The sequence below is a fragment of the Dermacentor albipictus genome, chromosome 5, assembly GCF_038994185.2.
Source record: "Dermacentor albipictus isolate Rhodes 1998 colony chromosome 5, USDA_Dalb.pri_finalv2, whole genome shotgun sequence".
Classification (NCBI taxonomy): Eukaryota; Metazoa; Arthropoda; class Arachnida; order Ixodida; family Ixodidae; genus Dermacentor; species Dermacentor albipictus.
Window position 1 is genome coordinate 149,631,184 of NC_091825.1, and position 24,100 is coordinate 149,655,283.

Consider the following 24,100-nt stretch of genomic DNA (forward strand, 5'->3'; position numbering starts at 1 on the left):
TTCCTGATTACGAAACTTATTTTGTGAAAGTAATGGCTTAGCGGAGCACACAACCTTTCCATTGTTGAACTTGTTGCATGGCGAGTATGAGGCGGCATCCGCGTCATCGCGAGTACCGCTTCTTTTTATGTAAAAACTTATCTCCCATATATGTAGTATTTTTCTACAAGTGCTGGCAGCTGCCCGCGGAAAATTATTCATAGCTTGTTGATTGTTTATAAGTACAGTTGGTGGTGTGTAACACATCGGACATACGACGTTGCACCTTCAAGGAACTGTTTTATATGCGATGTGCTTAAACGCGCAGTCACATGTGTTTAAACTAAACAAATAAATAAGGGGAAGAAAAATAAGCGAACATACCTGCGCCTTCAAACAAATAATGAGGCAAATTAACCTGGTCATCAGCGGTTGAATTCGCAAAACGTTTCACAAATCGTAAGCGTTGTTCGGCATCGGCCGGCTGCCTTCGCTCGTCTGCCCAACATTCGGGCCAAGGCTGCGAATCGCTGCACAGTAATAGGCTTCAAGTACGGTATGTCGATACAAAAGCGAACTAGAGCAGGGAAGTAGCGTGTGACAGGCTCGCAGGAAGAGCAACGCAACAACAACAAGTTGTTGCGCTAACATGAACTCCTACAATGTTGGTGGCAGTAAATGTTGCTGGCCAACCTTCTTCCCTTCTTTCCTAGTTTCGTTCCCCTCTTTTGAAAGCACGTGTTAATGTCGGCTGAAAGAAACTTCGAGAAAACAAAGCAACATTTTTATTAATTTCGTCCCGACAAGCGCCACTACCGAGTCTCCTTAGGGAGTGTGCTAACTCGTTCACTGGGAAAATGCCAAGGAATAAGAAAAAACAACAACAACGCACAACTAATCGAATAAATTGGGTGAAGCGTAGCGTTGCTTTCTTTTGGTTATTATTTTCTCTTCTTTGGCAAATTGCGTTAAGCGAAACTTAAGCCGGTGCCCCGTACACAGCCGTGCGCACCAGAGAAGTCTCGTTTGCGTGATCCGCCTAAGAATTACTTGTATACAACGCAAGCCATTGCTCGAAAACGAGTTGCGGAAATGTGTATTGCTTTCCTTGTTTCCTCTTTCCTCGAGTTGACTCTAGCTCAAGGTTTGCGGGCAAACTGTTTTATCCTAAAGCTTGAAGAAGCGTTTCAATTTATTGTTTTAAGGATGTGCTTAACTTGTGAAGCCATTGATATATTTGAGTCAATCTACTCGACGAAAGGATGTCCTGGCGACTAAAATAAATGTTAAAGTTTTCTAGTTAATACACCACTTAACTAAAACATAGTCGGTCCACCTTACACAGGTTGTCCAATTTATCTTAGAAGAGGTGCTGGTTTCTGCCGTAGTAAACGGATACATTGAGTAAATTAATATCGCCAATTATCAAGCCGCACTACTGTTTATCTATAGATACTATCGGGCCAACTCAGGACCAAGATAACAGTGGTAGTGTAAATAAAAGATAAACAAATTACTCACCATTGACATGGCAACAAATCAATACCTAACTAACATGTAAAGGATAACTGCTTATTTAGGCACTCCGAACGCAAATAATTGATATTCAATGACACATTAACACATCGAGAAGAAGGTGTATTCGAGAGCTGTGGGTGAAAAACTGCCATGTAACTTCGGGTGTTAACGATAATTATTACACCGAATGACCACAGCAAACCTTTATTTTATTTCTGTCACAATTACATGAAAGAGAGAGAGAGAGAGAGAATCAGAAGAAAGGAAAGGCACGGATCTTAACCAGACTCACGTCCGGTTTGCTGTCCCTGCACTGGGGCAAGAGGCATGGGGACGGAGAGAGAGAAAGAGAGAGAGAGCAATTTCGCGCACACAATCACATGAATAAATAACCCTGTATACATTAGCCGAAGTGCGGGTGCAGCGAATGGATCGCGCACCTTCTTTGCGAGCACCCTCGTTTCAACCCGCAAAGGGAAGCCCATTCAGCCATGCAAGACCAACTGGACAAGTGCCCACTGACGGAAAAGAATGTTCATGGAAATTGGCCTACATCAACACCAGCGCGAGCAGCTATGAAGGCACCACTACATTATCATTATTTAAAAGACACCAGACTTTGGGACACATTGTGACAGTATACTGTGTGACATAAAAAAATGTATCATTGGGACGTTAACACTAACACTATATGACGCCATAGCAGACTGCGTGACAGCGCCCACAGAAACATTTCTGCATTGTGTGTGTGGTGTGTTTTTGTTCTTTTCTATTTGTAGTCTTTTTCTCTCATCTATCGCGTCCCTTTCGCCCTCCTCTGGTACGGGGTAGCCAACCTGAGATAATATCTGGTTAAACTCCCCGTCTTTCCTTTGCCTTTCTCTTTCTCTCGCTCTTTAGTGCAGCATGGAGAAGTTGAACAAAGAAATTGACGTCAGTTGTCGAGCGACTACCGGGATAATTTCTATAGGCCATCCCATTTCCTGCACCACGGCGTGTCGTTTTCCCATCTACACTAACTTGTTGCTATCTAGTCTGGGGCACCACAACGGAAAAACAATTTAGGCAGAATATACAGACTACGGTAAAAAGCTGCTCCACGCGATGAACACTCTAAACCCATCTTGAAGCCCTAAATTAACAACCAATTCCTGGCATTTACAATTCGATTTATCTTAAACGATATCGTAGTTGCCGAAAAAATGTAATGATTTTTTTCTTACAGGCTTAGCGGATTCAACACCGCGCACCTGCCCGCATAGCACGCGAGCCATTGATGATTGGAAAATCCTTTACACATACCAACTATGGTCGCCAAATGATTAACTATTTACTGCCACTAACACTAAATAGTTTTTACACAAGTAATGAATGTTACCGTTTTTTTCTCCAAACATCCTTTCTTTTATGTGCGTTTAGAATGCTACGATACAATACTCAAACACATGTTTTACCACTGTATAAATACTCGTGATATCATGTTGCTGTTTGCTATGTGCTAAATGGTGCGAAAGCCTTCGTCAAGCCTTGATGGCTTTTTGCTTTCAACCCACATTATCACTATTGTGACTATTGTATGGCCTTTTCTGATGCTGAAATAAACTGATTTGATTTGACTTGATTTCACATCCTAGTTCTAGTCATCATTCATTGCTATTCATTCGGTATTCTGTGCAAGAAATAAGTAAGCTTCCTCTAGCAACAAGGGAAACCACTGTTCAGAAGGCAGTGACGGCCCTTTTGTGCTTTCTGAGAACGGTTGGTTTGTACGAGTGGCTTTGACTCCAGTACGGTCCGTGCACGTCTTTATACTTCCCTATCTCTATCCCTTCTCTCTCTTCCCCTTCTCCCTTCCCCCAGCGTAGGGTAGCCAACTGGATTCTTGACTGGTTAACATCCCTGCCTTCCTTATATCCCCTATCTCTATTTCCCCTGGCAACAGCATAAGGATTTGCCATACGTGGTTTCAGGACGAGAAAAGAAGCGGAATTCACTTCCGCCGCTCCTACTCTAAGCCCTGCAGAAAATTGGTCGTCTGTCCCGTATCCAGAATTAGGCGCGACAGCGAGCTACTTTTATCACGTCACAAACATATGTGGGCAAAGCTCTTCGCGGTCATCATCGTTTCTGACGTCCGTGACTTTCCTTTTTTAGTATTCTTTTCTTCGTCTAGCGGAACTTTGTCTTTTGCTCGTCATGATCTTAGCGTATTTATTGTCTCTACTATGTGTTTGATGATAAATCAATCGCTGCCTTACATTTGCTCTTCGCTGTCTCGACAGTTCCCGCTCTGCCACGCCCCGCTCGTTTCGCAAGCGGCTCGTCCGGACACAAGCAGGGCATCACGTGCTCGTCGTCTGGTCGTTAAAGGGACACACGAGACAAATGTTCGCTTAACCGAAATTGATGGATTGCGCTCCTGCAACTGCGAATATACAGGACTTGTCCTGAACCGTGATTTAGTAAGCTGCAAAGAGGGCAATAGTTAAATACGACTGGATGACGTCAGCTCGAGATTTCCCCAATAGATCTCCGCGACGCCGTATGTTTGGATGGCCATCATTCGGCCCTGAATAATTGAATAGAAATCACAGATGATTGCATTACGCTTACAAATGAGCAAATATTCAACCTCACAACCTTTGAGACCCCTTCTTGCTTGAAAAAACTGACACGTACATGCAAGAAAATAAAAAAAAATAAGGACAGACTCAACTGTAGTTGAAGTAACGTAATGCGAATCATTCATGAATTGTAGACAACGGTTGTGCGAATAAGGTGATTGTTGTGTATCGAACGGTTACGTAGAGATTATTCGCTGTAGTATTTATATTCATATTAAGTAAGACAGAATGTTTGTAATAGCAAGATATACAATTGAAAGCAAACTAAAATCCAGTGTTGCATACCCAGTGGTGCTGACCAGTGCACATACTCAGTCTCCTCTTTGGATGTTAGAGAGCACTATCACGCGGATCAGCCCGTAAAAATGGCGAAATAAGCTGCATTATGACCACCATCGGCCCATCAAAGCGGCGAGATACACCGTCCGCGCACAAGAAAGTGGTTGCATTCGTAGGAGAACCTAAATAACACTGCTGAACACGGAAATCTAACAGGGGTGGCAAAGAGCGAGCGGCTTGAAATAACTCGAAGACGCAAAAATACTGCGAAATACGACAAGCTAACTGGTGTGGCAAGTGGCGCGCGCAATAACAGAATCCACAAGGCAGCAAGAGCGCCACGTCGGTATCACAGTTGGGCAAATGGATAAGTTCGCGCTAACGCTTTGCGAGTAAGTGAGTAAACGCTGCCCGTTAAAAACGGGAAAAAGATCATGGGGTCACAGCGCCGCCACTTGGCCGTGATGCAAGTGCAGACACATAGTATAAGCGGAGGTTTCGCACTGGCGACGCGCCAGGTGACACAGCCTACCGCCATGTCTTGATAGTCCATCTGCTCGGTGCGAGGAATGCTGAGGCGTGCCCAGCACAGTAGTTTCACAACGCAGCAGGAGCGAAAGACAACGCAATCAATCGGGTACCGCCAGGCATTGCGTTTCGTGCCAAGATAATGAGAGGAGAGCATTCAAATATGAGCCTACATTCACAATGCAGGGCCCGTATTCACAAAAAGCTTTTGTTTGTAAGGGAAAATTTCATCCAATTCATCCAATTCTGATTCCGTATATACTATTAGCGAATGCGGCCGCCCAATGGCAAAGAGTACTTACGGACAAATGGCTTTGTGAATTCGGCCCCAGTCTTTTAGCCACAGAGGTCTTTGAAGATGTGTCACTGGCCGTTCGTGACAGCGGAAGCGGCAAACCTAATCAGGGATAGTTCTTAAGAACGAAAGACGTTGTGTGTCCGACTTATTCACCCACCTTAACAACTCGGCATATATTCGCAAAGTTCTTACACTACAACTAACACATGCCTAATTTCACGATGCTATTCGTTCGTAAGGCATCTTTTCCATTGGTCGGCCCCCATTGGTAATAATATGTGTAGCGTTAGGATTAGTTGAAATTATCTTGGACGGACTAGCGTAGCGTAAGAGTTTTTTGCGCACACTAAGCTCGAAGAACAGGCTCAAGAGAGTCCTCATATTGTCGGTATTTTGCCATACGGAATTGCCCTTGTCAACGAAAACCTGTAGATACACCTCCAAGGACCGTGTTCAAAGAATTACGGCAGAAACTGTCTCCGATGATTCCAACCGAAGCACCGAAGTCAACGTGCAGAGTTTGTCCCCCGCACGTGGCGCAAAGCCCCAATGAACACCCGACTTCCAGGCGGGGAGACGCTCCTTCGAGGACCACCACATGCGCTTGCAGTGACATCCTGACGACGTAGGAACGGAACCAGAGGCGGCCGCCGACGCTACACGCCGCACCAAATACGCCTTCGACAAAGTGCTTTTGAGAGTTCTCGAGCAGCGTCCCGCTAGTGGCGGCCTTCCAGTTGGCGCGAATTGGTCTCGGCGAACTGTTCAGTGGTAGGTCGCTTGGCGTGCCGCTGTTCTTTGGCCACGTGTCTGTTTTCTAACTCGCGCTCCATGTCCGCACGTGTCTCGTTGGTGCGCCGCTTCACCTTCTGCCATGCCGCTTCGGTACGCATCGCATACCTCTGCAATCTATGCACAGTCTTTGCACTATTACCTTCCTCTTCCGCTTGGTACTTCCGAGGGCCTCATTGTTGTGTCTACAAATACGCGCAATACAGCGCTCCTAGGGCGACCAAGTCGCATCTCTGTGTGTTGGTGTGTGAGAGAGAGTGTGCGTATTTATGCAGAGGAAGATGTGCTTTTTTCTGTTTGTGGCGCGTGCACCTTTACCGGGGAGTGCCCGCCCGCATCGGTGATTGGAGCAAGGAGAGGAGACAACCACTGGCAGTGTGTGAGCGGGAAAGAGCGTGCGCATGCGCATGGTGCAGCGAGGGGCTGAGCCAAGAGCGGCCAGCGAGCGTGCGCACGGGGGTTCGTGCGCATTGGCGACAAACTGTGTGACCTCGGACGGCCTCGTGCTTGACCTTGGCTCCGACTATGCAAATAAATGCTTCGAAGTTAAAACCGTTGGTCTGTACGAGCTATTCGTTATTGACCGTTCGCGTTTCGTGTGGCTGGTGGCTGGTGCTACTTGTCCTTGAGAGTTCATCTAGCGTTAGGGGTGCTCCATGAATGCGGCTTCCGGGACTGATATGACGAGGATGTTCATTTGTATAAGCTGTGTAACTGCTCGGTCCCTTTTGACAATAATGTGTCCATTGTCACAGTTGTCCCGCACCTGTGCTTACGAACTGCGCTAGTGCAAGAGCTGCTCGTGCAGCTCGTGTTCGTGCTCGCGAAGCAGTTATCACACTATAGATTAGCTCCTGAGAGGAAAATACCAGCCAATAGTCACATCTTACATATTGGTGCAAAAGCGTTCGGCCTATGACAAGCGTGACTTGCGAATGAAAGAAAACCTTGGGGATTCGACCGCTGATTTTTAGAGGAAATTACCCGACTCGGGTTATGGCGTCTAGAAGCGTACGGTGAGGGGCTAGTTGGTATGACATGCGCCTGTGTCGTGTGGTTCTTTCTCTGTCTTGTCCTCTTTTTGCGCAGTTTTTCTTTGTTCTCATAATATCGGGTTATGGATAGCATTTTCATAACTTTTAATCTAAATACAATAACTGAGAAGTTGAATAAATATTTAGGCTATAGCCTAAATATTTAGTTAATTACAATTAACTAAATAGGTGGAATGCAAAAAATAATCTGAGCATCTCCAAGCGACGGAAAACATTACCTTTGCTCTGACCAACTACGTAGCATATGCATATTTTTTAATGTTTGGCTCAAGTGAAACGCCCTGTATTATAAGACAATGAACTTATTTTAGAATGATGACGTTTGGTTGTTGTCTAGAAATACAAGATGAAGTACGAATAGAAGGCTTCTACGTGGGTAAGTTATCTTCGAGAATGTGAACAATTTTCTCTTTCTGTAATTTCCCAAAAGCAGTCCAATGATAGCACTTACGGACCAAAGACGTCTTAGCGTTGTGACGTAATGAATCTGCAATGAAAACTCGCGTTCAGAAAGAATAAAACATACGGGAATACACAAGTACGACAGAACTCACGAGCTGAACTGTCATACTAATGACGCACTTGGAAAACTGAGCTACATTTTCATCTAGCAATGTTAATACAGAACTCCATACTGCCAGTTCGTGTCAAAGCAAAAGCACTTGTACGCACGTGTACTGGCAATAATGTTGAACGTCTGGCACATGTTTTTTTTGTTTACTTGTTTCTTACAAATTCGGCTTCCTACTTTGCGAACTGCAGTGTCCTATATAGTGGGGCATCGTTTTGTTACTGAGCAGATCAGTGACAGCACTGGATACATCACCGCGCATCAGTTGACTCAGCTTGACAATTGTGATGCGAATGTCCCACACGTTAATTTCGTTTTACTTTTTTTGTTTCTATAAAGCTCCCTCTTGTAATGAGTACGTCGCACTAGCTTTCATTTTTGTAAATGACTTTATTTTTTCGCTTTCGCATAATACAAAGTAGCAGGCCGTTCCCAGTTCATGTATTATTGAGCTATGTTATCGGAAATCCGATATGCCTGGATCCATAGTCCTTGTTTGTATCCTATGTGATTTATAGGGGTGTGCGAATATTAATTTCTGAGAGCGAATCGAGTACTAGCCGAATAGTGCCAGAAGCGAGTCGAATCATATCAAACGTGGAATAGTTTTCGAATATTTTTCGAATAATGAACAGTCGTTATCACAATTGATATAAAGCGATGTTCTCATACTAGCATGCATAAACTTAGCAAGTTTCTGTCATTACATACTACGTTATCAAGCCTTGTTTATTAAAGTGAATTTTTGTTAATTATTCAATCAGGCATTTTAATTTTTTGTGCAAGAAATGTCCGCTTCTTCTAGTAGACAAGCTCATGGACTAGAATTCTACTATCTGCCACAGGTATAATTGTTAAAAAAAATTGAGAGTGTTCGCTGAAACATATAGCCTGTAAAGTATGGCTACCTAAGCAACGTAGCGGGTGGGTGGGTAGGGGGAGGGCAGGGGGTGTATCTTGCAAGTCTCCACCTAGTGCAGAGATCCATGCCGTATGGTGCAGAAGTTCTGATTGGCTGGGCTGGGTTGCGCGTCAGATGAATACAGACACCCCCAGGCAATCAGGACTTCAGCAGCAGACGAAATAGACATGTCCACTAGGTGGGCACTTACAGAAACACGTCCCCCTTTCCCTCCTGCTCCATACGCAAATCCTCATGTTTTATGTCTACACTATGCCCGCAGGGGTGATAATTTACCGTATTTTGGCTCCAATTTTATGTTTCATCGGGCGCAGTTGATGTTTTGAAAAGAAATAGAAAAAAAAAATATTCGCCTTTACGAATAGTGACTATTCGGAGGCCGAATCAAACAGGACACTATTCGATTAGCCATTCGAAAGTTTCAAATTGTCGCACACTCCTAATGATTAACGTAAGAACAAACAGGGGTATAATGGAGCGGAGCATATCGAATATTCAGATAGGATTGCTTCTTGGTTTATCATGCGCGTGGTCACACACTATAACTAATTCATACTCTCGGATTTCATAGACCAATAACCCGATATGATTGTGAGGCACGCCGAAGTGGGGTACGCCAGTATAATCTTGACCAGCTGGGGTTCTTTAACATGCTACCAATGCAAGCTACACGGGCGTTTTTACATTTCGCATCCATTGAAATGCGCCAGACGCGGCCGGGATTCGATACCACGCCCTAGGGCCTAGCAGTGCAAAGCCAAAGCAACTACGACACCACGGCGAGTTGCCCACGCGGATTACGTGGGAGAAATATTGACATATCCACACTAGATCGGTGATATAAAGTTGTTTTTTTTACCACCCTTTATTCATACGGCCTGCGTCCAGCGAGTATGGGGCCAAATTTGCAAAGCTCTTCGTTGGGAAGTGCTTTTTGTCATCGGCCGACCACCTTAGCTAATATGGCTAACACTATAGCTAGCTGACATTTACTCTCACTAACAGTTCTAGCGTAAAAAAAAAAAATTGTGACTAGCCGTTTTCTGTCTCAATATACAGTATTTGGCTCCAGCTGAAGCGCTTCAAGCTGCTGACCTGAGACTTGACATGCGAGTCGGCAGCTGCATTTTGTAGTGATAATCTTGATAAAGAAAGTGGCGCATCTAAAAATTTGATATGAATAAGCAAACGGCATGAACGATAAGTATTTTTTCGAGATCGCCGAGCAAGAAAAAGCGTGCCGCATAGTAATCGACGCATTGCGCATTAACTGTAAGCTGGTTGGAGTGGCCTGATCCGATGGCATGAAACCTAAATGAGTTCGTTGTTCACGCCTAATATCTGCCGATCCTTTGAACTTTCTCACTTTAACAGCAGATATTTCCACTATGACCTACAAACTTCCTTGCACCACGGCTACTCGATGAGAATGAGGGGGCCGCGTTCCTTTATATCAAGCGACTTTGCCTATAGCTACATCAATCCCTTCTTAGTGGAACAAACAAAAGAAAATAAAACAGAGAAAAAAAAATAAACAAATGACTTTACACATTCATCTTTCATTTTTTTATATAAAGAAGTTTACTTGCTTTATTGTAGATTTGAGCTAAATTTGCTTGTTTAACGCATCAGCCTGGGCAGAAATACCTGCAACGTGTCTTAACCACCCGGTTCCTGCGTCTATGGTGGACACTTACCACCTTTAGTGGCTATGCCTTGGTACTCATCATATTAGGCACAAGATGCGCAGGAAGGTCAAAGTCGAGCACAATGTTCTATGGGACTATACCCATTGGATAACTGACAAGAAATACGCAAACTCATTGCTGGGTACCTGCGTCACACAAGGATGCATGCGTTTGTTTACTGTTTAACTGTATACATATGCCTCCCGGTACGCCAGAAAAAAAAATAAAGGAAAGAAAGCATTAGCTTTGCCAGAGAACGGCACCCCAGTATAGCTTCCTGCCTTTGTTGCAGCGCTGGCACACCGCGGTTACGGAACACTGCATGGCACGCTGGTGTTTTCAAGGGCAACACACACGCTCACAGGCGCACACTTTTTTATTTATTGTTATTTTTGCCTCCGTAGAGATTCCCGTGGTCGCTCTTCTCATTCTTTGCGTGCATGGAGCGGGGTCTGAACGAAAATACACGCCACTTCTTTACCTTAAGGGATCTGCTTAACGTCTCCGCGGGCACACGGAGCATTGTTACGCACCCATTTCTTCACGCCGCAGCAACTCGCGCTCTCCCACGTTGGGCCCCCAAAAACCCTCGCCCCGCGTTGCTCCTCGACTCCCACTGACTGCGCGCTCTGCTTTTAACGTCCTCACTCTTGTTTTAGTTCTCTCCTCGCAGCCAAATCTCTCCCGATTGAAGAGCGGCACAGTCTGGAAACAAGGCGGGCGCGAGCACCTGTGCGCATGCGCGCGTGTCATGATGTAGCACTTGCGTGGCTGATGTCAAACACACGTGCCACACGGAGTTAAGCGCAGCTGGCTATCTTGCAAAGTTATCGGTTAAAATTTTCAAGAACGAGTGAGTAAGCGAGACGTCAAAGAGATCGTGACGTAGGAATCGGATGATTGACGAGAAGCACGGCTGCTGCGCAGGTAAACTCTGCGTGAGACAGCGCGAGCGGGCGAAACACGACGAGAAAAGAAGAGGGGGAAACTTCTGGGTATTCATCGAACAAGCGCAGCGCACGCGAACATTGATTTCCTTTTTATCCTCTTTGTTTTGTCCTTTCAGGTTGTTTTCATCGCGGGACTTTTTTCTTTGCCGCCTCACGCAATGTTTCGCAAGTAGACAATAAACTCGCGCGACTCTCAGAATCGCGTGGTTGCGGGGACGTCTGAGTGATGAGGCAGTGATTGGCCGAGATAGAGTTGATACCGAGCTTTGGGTGTCAGTTTTGTCGACGGAAAAAAAGCACGCACGGGTAGAGTTAGCATCAGGTGTGAAGCGTCCTTTTAGCGTCATATTTCTGCTGTCCTCTCACATATTTACAAAATCTTTATAATTTTCTTTTAAAACATTGATTAACTAGTATAAATATATAATATTTATTAATATGCATTATGACGACACCGTAAGGGCAATCGGGAAGTGAGGTTTGGCGGATTTTAAGCAATACATCAGGGGCCGAATTTCCGAAGCTTCTCGTTCGTAAGGGATGTCATCTATTGAAAAAAATAAGAACAGCTTTAGTTAAGCAACTTCCTTGCGAATACGGGTCCTGGAAACTAGAGAAAACAATCACCGTAAAACTGTAATAAAATACATGACACCGTATAGACCAGTGAAAGAAGAAAAGGCAAGACTCGAAGGACACGTAGACGGCACGCATTCGATCCCTTCATAGAAAAATTACAAAGGAAAAGATGTTTCCTCCGATTGTTTCATCCTGTCCTTCGATATCGTGGTCTACGCATTTTGAGTAGATCCTCCAAAAAGATTCTGCGATATGCACATCATTTGAGCGTATCCAATATTGTGCAAGGCTCCGGGCTATAGAGCGGTGAATACCCTGTACTCAAAAACTGTAGTATCTGGTAACTGCGTGGACAACTTCCCTGAATATACTATACACACCAGGTAGTCCGTACCACGGATGTAATAACACACTAATGTTATGTCACATTACCACCCTTCTAGCCTCTCATTCGTTTTTCTTTTTTACTCCACAGTGTCCCACTTTCGTATGGCGCAGCTGCACTGAAGCCGGAAAGGTAAATTTTGCGTTCTTTAGTTATTCACCATTCAAGCTAGGTGTTCTTGTCAATGGAACATACGGCCTCCATAATGCATTTCGCAGTTCGTTCCCCCAGAATGCACGCAATGCTTTTACATAGGGCTACTCGCGGCTGCACGTTATTACGAGCGCCAGTTGCGGCATTAAGGGGAAATGATTTCAGCTAAGCCTATTTCTACTGCACGCTGATTAGCTGCGCAACAGAAAACTATTTTTGCAGGGCGATGACACTGCAGGTCTCGCACCGTTTTACTCTCAGATAAGTTACCCAGCCACATTTGCGGGGAGTCGGAAAGCTCCTTCGAAATAAGTGGATCTGTCGAGTGAAAGCAGTGTTGCATCCGAGAAGCCGGAGCCTTTGTGTCTCCGTCTCATGCATGTTCAGTGCTTCACCACGGTATAAGACTCAGTCAGCGGAACGTGGGGTCGGACTCGCAAAGCTTTTTATTCGTAAGATGCCTCTGGTCGGCACGTACCCTCACGCACAGTTCTGTAGCGTAACAACTTCTTTTGTTTGTGATTATGAGCCTTGATTTTATGGTCAACAGTGCTTCTCGTCTCGTGTTTGTCTTGTGAAACTATTTCTAAAGACATGGGGAAAGTGAGACGTGTACAGGGCAATCTTCAAGGACATTGATGCACGAATCAGCAGCGCCGCGACTGAAGCTGAGAGTTACAGAAGCTCTGTCGGCGCTTTCCGTGCAATAAAGGCCTCTTTTATTTTCTTGAAATCAACTTCAGAACTGTTCGTCCAGTTTAAAGTAAATAAATAAACCTTCTGTCTAATGAATCCTAACTAATACTATCCTTTATATCTGGAAGAATGGCGGTTATATACGCAGTGTGGCTAATTCGCAACACAATCCTCCTTCACACCTAAACTTACACATAGAAAAGTGGTTGTGTTTCGCAACCACGCGTAGAATATGTTGTGAAGAAAAAATAAGTTGTTGCTTGCCAAGCACACTGATCAATTTCAATCATACTAATGAATGCCTACGCACACTCTCTAACAATTCTATTTTGAGCATGCTGTAATAAATGTTTGTACAGTGAACTCAAACTTGAGTGAACTTCAAGGGACCCAAGGAAATAGTTCGCTTAACTGAAGAAGGTTCACCAAACTGAATATTCACTAGAATATGGAACAGCATATGGCACAGCACACATCGAGTCAAAAATGTCAAATGCAATTTATGGAGTTATGTACATCAATACATACGAAGTGCGCAACAGTTACGTTGCTGACTATGTCACTTTGAAAAAAAAAAAGAAGTCTAATTTTCAGTTGCACTGGTGCTCTTAAAGCCCAGTAAGTAACAAAGCTGTCCAGAGAGCTTTATGTTGTTGTGCACTTCCTCTGGCACAGCTTGTTGCTGAGACACGAAGTCTCGCAGCTTTCCTCGGCATCCTACAGCTTCGGCTAAAACTACAGGATTTGAATCTGCCTCTATCATTGCATCTTCCTCGTTGATCTCTTCTTTTTCGGGACGAACACTGAAAGCAATTTCCAATTCTGACAGTTCAACACAGGTAACTAGTTCACTGTCACACTGCACGTCGCTGCAGCTGGAGGGGCAATTTTGGAGCGGTGGGCATCAGCTATGCCAGCGCTGCAGAACGAAAAACTCTGTTGAACTGATTTAAAAAATGAGCCCAGGTCTACAGATTAAGTTCGCTCAACATAAATATTCGTTATTCAGAAATTCGTCTCACTGAAAAATTTTTGCATTGAATGCACGGGAAAACAGCCGGGGATCTCCTAAAGTTCATTATTCTTAAATATTCGTTAAACCGACGTTCGTACAGTGAGAGTTTACTGTAGTGTGATTCGGTTTCTGAAATCTTTTTCGTCTATAAAACATACAGATTATGTAATTCCATACATGTACAATTTCCTATTGTTGTCATGTCACCGTGAACTGTAGATGTGGCGCTTGTGAAGCTGCCGTAACGCAGTATCTTTTCTCCCTCCTAACCGCTTGTGTACAGTTATGTGGTCAATAAGGTCAACTCGACTTAACTGAATGCTATGTGTATTGACGAGACTATGTGAATAGCTTTAGCATGTGTTGTACGTGTGGTTTGTTTGTCCTTGATCCTTGTATACATCATATTTCTAATCGAACAACCGAAGCCGAATGTCAGACCATCAGCCATGCAAAATTAAGTCGGCACCTCACTGGCTCAGCCTGCCACCCGGCGTAGCACTCTTGGACATTTATGAGGCATAATGACATTGCTAATGTGTTTCTTGTTACCGTGAGCATCTCATACGCGTTTGCACAATAGGAAAAGCTAATTTCTTTGCAACGACATTGAATGTATTTGGTTGCGCAGCTTGTTCTTTCCACGCCTCAACAAACAAGCTGCTATGAGAAAAAAAAATTTCGAAACAGGAAGCCAAACATGCTGCAAGCTGTTTACCCGCTATGCTTCCCAGAAATTGTGTGTTTTCACTCCTTTAAAACTTCGGACGGCTTATGAGCCAGTATTGAAAAGAAAAGTAAATTTGGGCAAACATATAGCGATGAGGAAACGAGAGCGAGAGAAAGAGGCACTTTGTCTGGCAGCATGTTTAACGCATTACCCCAGATTAAAACGAAATATGAAAAACCCACAGTGTACCAGCGCGAAGCATGCTCCTTTCGACGACAAATTATGATGCCTAACGTTCTCTTTACCGTCAAGCCAAAACGTTGGCAATATGCATTTCGCAAGGCGTATTGCCACGCACTGCCCACATTCCTGACAGACAGAGCTGTTCGTACTCATTTCGGCGGAACACAAGGCTCTCGAAAGCGACACGCGGTGTTTATGACGGAGCTTAACTTTTCTAAGCCTCGAATCAACAAGCTTCAACAAGCGGCGAGTCCCAGAAACCGAGAACCAGAAACAGACGCTAAAAGCTGTTTACTTCGGATGCGCTCCAGAAGCCATCTGCTTTTGTACCGAAAATAAAGTTTCTGCACTTTCCTTCATTCTCTCGTTCCGTCGACCGGCTCGCGTCGGAACAAAATGGTTCAGCCATCTACCTACCTATTTTTTTTTTGTCGGCCGCTCCATTTCGCTTCCGATGGTCGGTGCCTTTCTTTCCCCGCCCCGTCGCGTAAAATGGGCGAACGTGCATACGCGCTGCTCCAATGCTTGTCGGGCACTGGGCGCGCAAATTGAAACAAATAGGCACCACGCGTCGTGCTTCGTGAAGCGCAGAGTGATTTTAGTATAGTCGACGTAGGTTTCCAACGGCGTTCTCGTCTGGAGAAGGAAGGAAAGCAATATAAGACTGGTATATGCTAATGATAAGGTAAGTGCACCAGCTGAAATAAGAACAAATTATGATTAATGAAGACTAACTTGAGCCAACAGAAAGGAAGAACTAAGAATAATGTTGAAAAATAGCAGTCGTCCATGCGCAGGGACACCGGTTTATTGCGTTTTAAAATTTTAATATGCATTGCAACGTAAGTTAATTGGATGGACGGGCAGAGAGGAAAGCAACCGTTGGCGTCTTTCGCGTTTGCGCAGGAAAGAGAAGCGCTGATGAGGCACACGAGGTTGCCATGGCTCCGGATCACCTAGACACAGAGTTGCAGCTACGGTGTATGTGAACGCACGCTACTGCGATATCCACGCGCCAGTGTTTCTGATAATTAGACAAAACTTTTGGACATGCGAGTTATTTAAAGCCTAATTACTAGAAATGCGAGGAACAGCAGAGGAATATGTTTCTATAATCTAAGCGCACCAGAATTCGCTGCTCTTTCTTATGTATAATTTAGGTAGTGTTTTATGTAAGTGTTGATGATTTCAGTACTTTCTTGGTTGTAAAAGCTGCGTTTTTCTCTCTGAATTTATTCTGCGGCTGGATCATCCTTCAAAATAGTGTGGAGATCAAAAAGACTGTCCAGCACTGTAATATTGCGTTTTCTAAACGTTTATTGAGGGCGAATGGCCTGTGTGAACTTCTTTGACATAGTGGTGCCCTCCGCGCGCATGCGTAATCTCGCCACGTCTTTCAGTAAGGACGACGGAACGACGCTGCAATGACTGCGGCACGTTAACGACGATTGATCGGCCACGACGGCACGACCACGATGGCATAAGCACGCTGCTCACGTCCGCGGTTACGTACAGTCGCGGACAGAATATTATGGACCATGAAATCTAAGAAAAAGCTGAATATCTCCGCAACCTCACAACGAAATCTGGTATTTGCATTTTGGACCTCGACTAGAATATGCTAACAACGTTGTCGTGGGCAGTTTTACTGGTTACTGCTAGAGGCTGCTCGGGAATTGAACGTTTTCGGAGATCCCGTGGTCCATTTTATTCTGTCCGCGACTGTACATCACCTGCCACCGTGCGCTGCCTCAGTTCACACTAAATCCGGTACCGGACACACACACACACACATATATATATATATATATATATATATATATATATATATATATATATATATATATATATATATATATATATATATATATATATATATATATATATATATATATATATATATATATATACATCGAGTAAGCCACTGATTGATCCAGAGCAGTGAACAACCTCCTCCAACCCAAAGCATGACCAGAGATAGTTTAAAAAACAAGAAACAACACAGCGATTAGAGGGCTTTATGGCCACCAGGGGTTCTTCAACTTGCACACAAAGAACGGTACACAAACGTTTTTTTTTTTGTTTTTTTTGCGTACCATACTAATCGGAATGCAGCCGACGTTTCCGGGAGTCGAACCCACGACTTCGTGCCTAGCAGCTGAACGCCATTGCCACTGAACCACCGCGGCGGGTGAAAGAAAGAAAGAAAGAAAGAAAGAAAGAAAGAAAGAAAGAAAGAAAGAAAGAACGAGAAAGAAACATGGAAGGAAGCAAAGAAAGGTTTTTGAACGACTGCCGATGTGCAGTGGTCGCTTTAGAGCTTCCGCAGGATTACAAATGCGTGCCCGGGCAGCGGCTGTCACTGTGAGACATCCTCACACTACGGCGATAGCCTCGCCACGGAAGCTTTCGCTGGAGTGACGAACAAGTCGCAAGATTTGAACCGTTGTAATTTGTAACTCTTGTATTTCTGGTAAAGTTGGAACGCTAGTCAAATATCTTGTTGTTCAAACTTCTTGATGGCCCATACTGGGCTCTTCGCCAGAACACTCTGCCAGTGGCGGCAACTCAACGTAAGAGGTTCTTTTCTCACGTTAATGGCACTGGGGAGACACAGAAAAGCTACTTCGTCATTTACGCGCCACCAGAATGCTGTAAGGTTAAAACAAAAAGGCCATCTTCGCGAAAATTTGTTTGCATTGTCGCTATAAATTTCTATGAGGGAAGATTGTTTTTTTTTATAATCTAGAAGACCAGCGCATTAGAAGGCAAAACATGAAACTCAGAGTAGCCCATCATGGATAATCGATAGGCTGTGTGGGATCATATTTAAAAAGGTGTCTACCAAACAGTGCAGCAGCAGCACTCCTGTGTGAATTTGATTTTAATATTTTGGCGTGTGAGGTGCGTCCTGCACTGACTCACGTATATGATATATATTCATGAATAAAACCATTCAGCACTACGAGTAAATTATGCCTTAGCTGAACACGGCTAACGTTTGCTAAAATGCCATTTTGAGCATTAAGGCAAGTACTATGTATCTCTTGCATTATGGCATGGATATAAGATTTGGTGGCATGAAACATTGATTTGCAGATCTGCCGGGTCATTATTTATAATCTTTTTTTTTTTATTATACCTGCGTTCCTTCCCCTGTCCCTGTCTCTTCGTGCAGATAACTTGAATGTTTTGTGTCTGTTGGGAAGAGCAGGGTCTGGGCCGTTTACTGTCGCCACTGTATTCGAAATCTTTTTCCTTTTCTTCATCAGCGACTTGAACTGCACTCCGGATATGCGTTATCATCAGAATTGGCCGAACGTGAGCGGTGGAGAATAAGCAAACAATAGGATTAAGCGAAAGGAATCGCTGTATCACATCGGCCCTGATTGTGTCGCAATTTGTGCGTAAGTTCAAGGTTTAAGTGCGCTCGAAGAGACGAGGACACACCAAGACAGGCAGAAAAAAAGGAGGAGTTCGCAATTTAATCCGAAACCGCATGCCGTGACAACATATCAGAAAAAAATGAAGAGTTGATTTAATACAATTCTTGGCAACGTTTCACGTTACGGCAACAATTGTGCTGTCATTCAAGCACAAACGTTCTTGCAGAATCAAAGTTTTCTTTTTACTAGGACTTAAGCCGAAAACTTTCGTTGATGCATGAGTCATGCTTTTAGTCTAAGAGTCTAAGCGGATGGAAACCCGGCGCACAAGCGATAAAGAGAAAAAATTTTAAACGCCTCATTCACGCATTCCAGCTTTCAAATTAAGAGATAAATATATACTCTTTTTCTTTTTTTTGCGGTATCAATGAAAAAAAAGAAGTGGATTGTGCGTTGTGCAAAAAAGTGTCATGCTCAAAGTCGAGACATTGCTTCATTGCAGTCAAACTTGTTTCATTAGCGTTCAGGTCGCAAAAAACTAAGAACCGTTCGCATGAACCACAGGTGCGTCCGAAGCAGAACTAGTATTAGTCTAAGGAGGCAGGAGGCTGTGGCTGCGTCACTGCGCATTTTTGTTTCATTGACGATAACGTCGATTGCGCACAGATGAACTGACGAGCATTGCGTCTGCTTCCAAGCGTTTTAAACTGAAAGCAAAGCAGAAAAAAAAGGTATAGGGAGGTAACTCACCGGAGTACAAAGTGATCGGCCGCAGTATCACTGTACATGCCATGGAAGAGTTGTCCAGAAATAAATTGGGGGTATCCCGCAGTCGCACAGTCTTCTTTCGTGGGCTTCGCTCCAAGCGTTCAGGAGGGAAATAAGGAGAACGTCTCGTGTACGAAACCAACGACTCACGCTAGAGCCAGTCACTACACTCGTCCTTTCGGTTTTCCTTCAGGGGCAAGTGGAGATAACTCCAAGTACAGCCGGGACACCAGGGGCCCGCTGTTGAGAGTCGAACGACGCAATCCGGATCGGAGCCAGCGCACTTGAAATCAGCGCGAGTTGAAATCGGCGCAGTCCGCCGCGCTGGCAACAGGCGTCACGGGAGCGCTGCGGAGCGCTAGCGGCAGGCAGCCGCGTTGCCTGAAGGCGCGCCTGGAATCCCAGCACTGAGCGCGGGCGATCGGAGAATCGGGCAGGCCCGGCGCCAGACCTCGCGCAGAGGGGAGGGGGGGATCGGTGGGGGTGTGTGTACGGTAGCGCCTCCGAGCGGCTGCTCCTGGCGACGCTAGGTCGGGATATATCGGCAGCACAGATGACGATACATCCTTAGAGGTGGGAGAAGGGGCCGGACAAGGTCGCCGGTTGGAGGTCGCCGTCAGATAGATCCCGTCATTATTCAACACCACTGCATAGAAATGGTACAATTGATTGTATTGTCATGCAGCTGTTCTGTGCATGCAGAGCACGCTTATCATCGCACCAGTTCAACGTGTGGGGACGCAGCTTAAACTGTTGCTCAGGGGATCAGTTTTAGGGGAGAGTAAATGAGCGAGTCATGCTGGCATTTCCTCAGTAGTTAACGATGTCCACAAGTTCGCATGCATTAACATTTGTTAACATACGTCGGCGTATGTTCAAAATGATAAAAGAAAGTCGACGCGTCAGACTTTCAGATAAAATTTATCTAGATTGTAGTAGTCATTATAGTCGACAATACATCGCCACCTTTAAGGTATGGTAAAATATTACTATTTTACGGATAGCGTAAGGATCGCGAGCTCAAGCGGCAATATGGTGGCACTTGCATACGCGTACTTAAGCCTGCTTGGTCGCTTTGGATGACGTCAGAATTGGCGTCGTGACGCATAACTTTAAGCGGGTCACCAATGTCCGCTGGAAGCTCCGTAGAAACTGGCTGCGCTTTTCGGTGCAGCTAGATTCGACGTTTTGCGTCGGTAATCTTGGTTGCACATGTTTTAAACATAATACTTTATGCTCCACCTGACATATCTGGAGCAGCCTGCAAAGCCTGCAGCTATGGCTACTGTCATCACTTTTCATTGAGCATCGTCCTTCTCTGGCCACAGGTCATCTAATGCTGAATCTGGTCGAACATGATTTCGTCGGATAAAAACTAAGGAGAACTGCGCTGCACCAATTCTTGGTGGACCCAGTTAGGGGTCGATTGAAAAACTGCTCCTATTAGGCATTCCATAGAGCGTCTGTAAACGCCATTTTATGAATATTATAAAGTGTCTTTGATAGCATACGGACTTCCGCATTGCACAACTTGTCAACTCTTTTCTGTTAACTTTCTGAAAGCAACCCGCTTCATAGCCTATGGATTTAAGTTAAATCAATAGAAACAAACTCGTTAACGAGCTTTTTCTCTAGAAAAAGTCTGCTGAATTTATACAATCATAGATGAAGTCTATAAGAAGGCAAATGAGTCTGCTTGAACTCTGCAGTCAGGTTATATGGTGTTTAAATTCCAATTTGTTAATAGCACACTAAGTATTATAAGAACACTAAATCTGATTAGACTGATGAAGTACTCTTTGAAAACCTAATTTTTGCTCATTCTGGGATATCAAATTGATTACTAGCAGAAAAATTTGGCAGATACCATGCGTATGTTAGAATCGGTTATACGCCAAGCTTCATTTTGATCTTTACTGAAATGTCTTCACTTCTCCTTCTTCTTCCCTTCTGTGTAACCGACTCTTTCAAGCTTGTGTTCTCGAATTCCTCACTGCTTGCCTCTTGTTGTGTCCGTCTATACGTGGCTCTACACAGCGACACATATCCAGTCTGAAGAATTGGCCAACATTGTTTACATACCGAGTGCCGCATGTGCAGTTGCACTTTCCGATCGACCCAAGTTCGGACGCATTCCCAGTGGCAAAAGTTGTTGTCTACTTGGCAAAACAGCAGCAGCCAGCACCCGCAAAGTGCGATGAAGACTTTAGAAATAAGTTCAAACTTCCATTTTCCGAATTTCTCGTCGAAACCCCGCAGCACCGGCACGTCATTGCGACATCATAGATATTCACGTACCGGGACCACTTCGGGGCAATAAAAGCTATCAAAACTCTCCAAGTTCATTATTCGGCTCTTTTAATGTGCGATGGGGTCTATATCAACTGATTAAATATAACTAGGCGCTAGTAGACGCTGTCAGAATTCATGAAGTCAGACGGCGAAATGGTGCTGGATCGTCAAGGCAGTGTCGCCATCTGCCTCTCATTATTGGGTTTTTTCCAGCCTTGTCAAGCCTCCTTTGACCTTACGAAATGTCTTCTCTCTAATGTAGATGTGTAGTTCGCTGACACAGCTAAACATAGTCATTTCTTGCCGTGGAATGATTGAGTTGTCCACGTTGAAGCAGAAATCTATAATACGGCAACGAAGGCGGGGGAACTCTTCACTCGCTATGCATCTGCCCTGTGAGAAAAAAACGCGAAAAATGCAGGCGTGAGTGCCATCTACAGCGTGGCTAAAAGTAGACTACAAGACAGCTAATCTGTCAATAAAAGCAAGCAAAGAGCATCTATTTCCACGGACTAAGGTTAACTATACTATGATTATTGTTGGCGTGTTACATAAACTTCTAATAAATTTCTTAACTGAAACTGTCAGTGGCAAGCCGTTTACGAACTGATTAAGAAAGGAAAGATACAACGTCAAGGTGACTTTAAAGGTGGCAATGTAAGTGTAAGGTCTCCACAGATTAGCAGGATAGGACTTAATTTTAGTGGACTCCGCAGGTGTCTGGAAGGTGAAGTGCCATTTAACAAAAAAAGAACAAAAACCAGATACGCGAACTCCAATTTCGTGATCTTTGGAGCGCTTTTTAGCGCCTCTGGAGCCGACCAGGCCTAGCCTGTGGCATAGCCTCATGAATAATCGCAAGGCGTCTCTCGCGAGAAATGCAGCTTTATATATTGTTCATCGAAACATGGAAGAACGAGAAGCAGCCCAGAACATCCAAACAGAATAAAGGTTGAACAAAAAAAAAGAGAGAAGAACATGTCGGATGCATAGACGGCGGCAACCATCTACCTTCCTGAATTAGCAATGTCCAGCGGGCTGCCCGACACGCTTTCGTCTTCACCGCAAAACGGGAATGGCGAAAGGGAAAGCAAAAAAAACAACAAGGAACGATGCTAATTTTTCACGCTCCGCTTTGTTATGAATCCCCCTCCGGTGATTAAGGAGGCGCCGGTGATGCCGCGGCGAAAGCATCGCGGATGCGGTGTACGCGAGACGCTGCTCATAGCGCAGTTCCCGTGAGGACCTGCAAATTAGTCAGAGCGCTTTGGACGACGCCGTTACGAATACCGGGTGCCTCGCCACTTATCCAGTAAGCTTAACAGTGAAGCGCACTTTCTGCAGCGGACTAAACACGTTGCATTTCATTTGTTGTTTATTAAATAGTGAGATCTTGGGGAAAATGCCGCTGAAGCGCTGGCTATTCCACTCATAAATATAAACTACAGCGAATACGGTATACAAAAGAACAGTAAGAAAGAAACAAAGGCTGAAAGGAACAATAATGCAGGAATAAAAGGCCACCTAACTAAGGCGTGCTATATGCATGACTAAATACTGGGCGTCCGACGTAACTTGTGCAAAAAATTTTAAAATATGGAAGTGCCGCCTAGCCGGACAGAACTAAGGTAATGTTGTTTGCCTCACTTGGAGCAAGTCAGACTATTTTTGTACTTCGCCTAACTACATAATTAGTTATTAATAATGAATCAACTACTTCAATATATTCAGGGCAAAGGTGTCAATGAGAAAATGGTAGACCATCCTGAAAAATTTGTGTTCTACCTTTTTTTGTTGCGCAATACGTGCTACTTAGTAGTTTTTTCAAAAGCTGTAAGAAATCTCGCGAAATACGAAAACGGTGCAGCTCGACTTTGATGCTGCTTTGATGCTGCTTCAAACACAGGTAGAAGTTTATAGATTGTAAGACTTCAACTATATTTCGTATACCCTTATCGTGCCGAAAGTATTACGTCGGACAGTCGGGCAGATGCATTAATGATAGGCTGCGCGAACACAAAAATAAAGTCGACAAAGTTGCATTAGATGGGTTTCTCTCCCTTCATTATAAGTAGCACAAGTGCTCCCATCTTTTCTAATCAACAACCATTACTGGTAGAAGTAAGTGCGAAATAACTAGACTTATTATAGAAGTAGAGCAGATTGCTGCCCTGGGGGATTCTTGTATCGGTAAACCGTCACTGGCTTTCTCTGAAAAAGAACTGAAAATTTTGCGCATGGATTAAGATATCACTTACAAAATGTTTCGCTTTGAATGGTTATCTGTTCACGTGGCTGAGACTCATGTTAGCTGAGTGTATAAGTACGTCCTGCTTTTCGATAATAAACATTGTTGGAAGTTAGCGCTGTGTGTGTCCCCGTGTGTCTTCTTTCGTTCTTTCTTTTAGGCCCAAACAATGAAACGTTCCTTTCCTTCGAGCGCTTCCTAACCTTACGTGAGGCCGCCTTACAGCGAAGGACCGACGGAGGAAGCTCTGAAAGCTCCCTTCGCCCGTCCTCACGTAAGGAGCGGTTGCCGCATGCCTGGGTTCGAGATGATGTCTTAAAATCTTTACTGGAACACCATTATTCAATAAAAATATGTTGTATCGTCGCACAATCTTTAAATTGAAGACCTGATATAGATATGCGTGGAAGCTTTCTTCTACATTTGTTTACTGAACGTAAAGAAAGTATCACATTACAATG

At 44.4% G+C, this 24,100-nt stretch overlaps 1 protein-coding gene and 1 long non-coding RNA gene across 3 annotated transcripts in view; one reads left to right on the forward strand and one right to left on the reverse strand.

The window, feature by feature from the left end:
* LOC135915282 (uncharacterized) overlaps positions 1–12,303 on the forward strand; it is a 269,809-nt gene extending 257,506 nt beyond the window's left edge. The window contains exon 3 of the long non-coding RNA XR_010568571.2: positions 12,259–12,303. This is a non-coding gene — a long non-coding RNA (uncharacterized lncRNA). The remainder of the gene's footprint in view (positions 1–12,258) is intronic.
* Positions 1–19,480, reverse strand: part of LOC135915278 (rho guanine nucleotide exchange factor 5-like) — a 311,708-nt gene extending 292,228 nt beyond the window's left edge. The window contains exon 1 of one of the 2 annotated variants that reach the window (XM_065448300.1): positions 19,082–19,480. The gene's annotated coding sequence lies outside the window, so the exon portion shown is untranslated. The remainder of the gene's footprint in view (positions 1–19,081) is intronic. The other variant, XM_065448302.1, reaches the window with a different exon arrangement.
* Between the last annotated feature and the right edge of the window lie 4,620 nt (positions 19,481–24,100).